Source organism: Capsicum annuum, chromosome 12, assembly GCF_002878395.1.
Source record: "Capsicum annuum cultivar UCD-10X-F1 chromosome 12, UCD10Xv1.1, whole genome shotgun sequence".
NCBI classification, from domain to species: domain Eukaryota; kingdom Viridiplantae; phylum Streptophyta; class Magnoliopsida; order Solanales; family Solanaceae; genus Capsicum; species Capsicum annuum.
Window position 1 is genome coordinate 183071626 of NC_061122.1, and position 4848 is coordinate 183076473.

A 4848-nucleotide genomic window follows, 5' to 3' on the forward strand; every position below is an offset into this window, starting at 1 on the left:
TATGAGGCAACGGAGGTGGCTTGATCTATTAAAATATTATGAAATTGATAATTTGTATCATTCATGGAAATTAAATGTAGTAGCTGATGCATTAAGTCGTAAGGTGATGGCGAGCTCTTATGGGCAGTTCATAGAAAGGCCAAGGATAACTATAGATCTAAATGCAGCAGAATCTTATTTAACAGCTGAAGTTAAAGAGAAGAAATATGCAGGTTCTGTTCATTTACATCTTTAGGGGTGTATACAACAAGGTATAACAAAGGAATTTGAGATTACATAAGAATAAGTACTTTAGTGCCAAAACAGATTGTTTGTACTGAATGTAGATGGGCTAAGAAAGTGGATAATGAGATAGGCACATCATTAAAGATATTCCATCTATCTTGGTTAAACTAAAATATATCATGATTTGAAAGGGGTGTATTGGTGGTGTGACATAAAGAACACTACAGAATTTTTAGTTGAATATCCAAATTATCAATAAGTTTAAGTAGAATACCAAAATCCAGGAGATTGTACGCAGCTTATGGAGCTCCTGACTTAGAAGTAGGACATGATCAACATGGATTTTATTAGTAGTTTACCTTGCTCCTTTTGAAAGTTTGATTCCATAAGGGTAATAGTTGATAGACTTACCAAATTGACATATTCTATCAGTAAAGACCCTTACACAGATGGAGAGTATGCAAATTATTCATTAAGAATTAGGTCGCCTACTTGGAGTCCTAATCTCCATTATAGTTGATAGTTGAGCTTAATTTTATGCAAACTTTTGGATATCATTTTTAGAAGAGTTTGGGAACGCAATTGAGTTAGAGTACAACTTCTTATCCTCAAATGGACGGTCAGGAAGAACGTACAATCCAAACACTAGAGGATATTTTATGAGTTTGTTGTAACACCCCAAATTTTTTGCCTCTAAAATTTCTAAGTTTTGAGCTCACTGTCGAGGTTACGACTCACCTAACGAGTTACAAGGTCTTATTATGAGTTGATGGGCTCAATTCATAGGCAAACCAATAAGTTGGCCAAAGTTTGTGTTGATGACACGATTGGTACCTCACTAGTCGTAAGGTATGGTCATGAGTTGTAGGTAGGAAGTCGTGACCAAACGAGTGAAGTATCCAATGTTTCTGTCCTGAGTACGACTAGGACCATGTAAACCATAAGGTTGGTCACGAGTCATAGGGTGTGACTCGTGGACAAACCAATGAAGGTTGCCCTAAGTCACTGCCTAGACTACATATCTAGTTAACGACTCGTACCTAGTTGTCATGAGTCATGATGTGACCTGTAACAACTAGCGACCAATTTTCTGTTGTCACGACCCGATACTACCCCCTAGTCGCAACAACGGTGCTTACGGTCATAAGTGACCACAAGCTAACCCATGAGTTGGTACCTGCTGCGAGCGCTGAATAAAATAATATTAATGAACATGTGCAGAAACAACAAATAAAGCCATAAGGTCTGAATACTAAAATACATTTTAATCTCAAGTCTGAACAATTAATAAAAACTATTGAAACAAACTAATTGTCTAACTGACTGTCTGGATGTTTAAAAAGTCTCCAATTGACTGAGGAGTTGATGGGACAAGTGCCCAACTAACTCTGAATGACGGAATGTACTGAACTACTAAAATAACTAAAATAGAGCACCATGTCCCCGATAGATGAGAACTCACCACAACAGTTGTTGTGTAATGCTGGGATGTCTAATGTGGTCGGGGAACTAAGCATTCGAACCTATGATATAAAACATCATAGCTCAAAGAAGAGTATGCCGTCAGCACTTAGAATATACTGATATATGAGTGAGGACAAGATAAAATGCATGGGGTACTGTGCATATGAGATAAGGACTAACTAAATAGCATGGATAAATTGAGCATGAATGCATGAAAACTGTAACATCTGCGAATGCAATACTAAGTGTATATCTATTATGTTACTGAGATAATCTGAAATCTGAAAGACTAATAACTGTCAAACTAAATATTTGAAAGCTGGACACTTAGTCAAGCAAACCTGAACTGCAAATACACTGGACCCTATACTGAGACTATGGAGGTATCATCTAACCGGCATACCCCAATCTTATGATCCAAAAATATATCCATGTGAACACATTACAGATAATACCACCATATTTTCAAAGAAAACACAATCGCCACAAGCTCCAAATCATAGGTAGGATAATTCCTCTCTTGTACCTTCAACTTCCAGGAAGCATAGGCAATCACCTTCCCATGTTGCATCAAAACACAACTAAGCCCTACCCGAGATGCATCACAGTAAACAACAAACCCATTATTGCCTTCCGACAAAGTCAAAATTATAGCCGTAGTCAACCTATTCCATAACTTCTCAAAACTCCCCTCACAATTATCTGACCAAGAAAACTTAACCTTCTTCTGAGTAAACTTAGTCAAAGAAACAACTATCGATAAAAAGCTTTCCACAAAGCAATCTTGCTCTCCAAAATCAAATCTCTCTTCAACCCGGATGTGAACATCCTCATTATGTACCTCATATTAGCCACCAAATCAAGAGCATACCTTGACAACTAATGAAACTTCAAGGCATATTCCCTCACAGACATCCTTCTTTGCCTGAGTTTTACAAACTCCTCCATCTTATCTTCCCTCAACTATTGAGGAAAGAAATGATCCATGAAGGGATTACAAAAGGCCTCCTACAACCCTTCCTCTTCCATATCACCCTTATCTCTGTCCCACTCCTCATACCACTGATAAGAAACATCTTTGAGTCCATAAGCCATAAAGCTAACTCCCTGCACATCAGAAGCTTGCATAACCCAAAATATCTTCTCTAATTCATCCAAGAAGCCCATTGGGTCTTCCTCTACCTTCACTACCATAAAATTATGAGAACACATCTTCATAAACTGACCAACCCATGTGGCCTCAGTAGACAAAGCACTAGCCGCACCCCACTCAGCCTGAGAAGTAACTGATAGACTGATGAAACTTCCTATTCGTCATATTACCCTGAGAAGTAGTAAGAGGAGTAGGAGGAACTCCAGCACAATCGGGAATAGGTCCATGAGATCAAAGATATACTCTAGACATAGGAGGTACCCTTAAACATTATCCCTAAATGGGATGGAAGAGTTTCCTTGTGTTCCAGATCTAGGAGGCATGATCTGAAAGACAAACAACCAAGGATTAGAGAAGATTCTAGGACTGAGAATTTCAAGAAAGTGAAATATTCCTAAATGTCTCGTATCCTCTCTCTTATGAGTGTGGAGTGCTTTACACCCTTAAGAGAGACTCTACTCAACACGGCTTTGTGGACTCCTAGTTGACCATGAACCTAAGGTAATAAAAAAATAATAATAATTAACATGGGAAGAAACAAGTGATAAGGCAATAAGGTCTGAATACTGAAAATACATTTCAATATCAAGTCTGAATAATTGATAAAAACTATTAAAATAAACTAATTGTCTAACTGGCTGTCTGGATAAAAGCCTCTAACTGACTGAGGAGTTGATGGGAAAAGTCCCCAACTAACTCCGACTAAATGAATGAACTAAACTACTGAAACAACTGAAATAGACCATTATGTCCCCGATAGATGAGGACTCGACATTGCTGCTATTGAGTAACATTAGTATGTCTAACCGCGGTCGGGGAACTAAGCATTCGAACCTATGATATAAGATATTATAGTGCAAAAAAGAGTATGAGGTCATTACTTTGAATGTACTAGTATATGAGATGAGGACAAAATGAAATACATTGGATACTGTGCATATATCACAACCCAAACTAGGGCCTAGACGTAATGGGCATCCTAGATCTAACCAGGACAGGGGCACACCCCCTTAATCCAACCCAACCACCTTTCACAACCTTTGATGAGATGAATTTCGAGCATATAACAAGATTGTGTAAATGCTCTCATCAAGACTCTAGGATAGGGTCACAACCGTGACCGACCAAACTGAGTCTACCCGCACCAAACCAACCATCCAACCATGTGAAACCAAAGAGAAAATGAAAACATAATATGATAGTTAAACTCAAAAATGTAATACGATAGAACAGTCAGAAATCATGTGTGATAATGCCAGCCTCTCATCTTACTCAAATGCCAAGGCCGACACCAATACCAATTCTACCCATATCAACCCCCAAAAGTACTACAAAGTCTCTATCCAAAAGAATACAAATATCCGATTGGGACATGTCCCCAACCATGGCGAAAACCAATATCCAAAACAAAAACAAAAAGTCTAAGAAAGTCCACATCATGAAATGGAGCCTTCCAAAAATATAGAAGCTCACCACTTTAATCCAAATGTTGTCCATGAGTCAATCACTATGTATAATGAGTTGAACAGCTGGTTCCTGCATAGCGTGGGTATACAGTTGCCGGTAAATGGGTTAGCGAATGACCGCTAGCATATATCTCAGGAAAAGGATAAAGTAATGCCATTTAAACAACCAAGTAAAATCATCCATGATGCATACAACCATATATATATAAGTGCTGGGAAAAGGAATGAGGGTTTACCATGCATTTAAAACCCTTACTTGGGATGTGTAACCTTGCCATTTAACCACACCCATGGGCCGTATGGGTTCAGCTCCCCCTGCTGAAAGAGTCCCAGTGCGTGTAGCTGCATGACCAAGAAATATCCCATGGGATGACTAGTACATCCCTCCAATATTAAACATGACAATCGTATATGGTCATCAAAGACTCATCATATCGACAATTATGAATTTCTAGTTTTGGTCCTCCCCGAAACCTCCACATTCTATGACATAGTTACACATCCCGCTATTAATGCCCAAATTAAAACCATGTCCAAAGA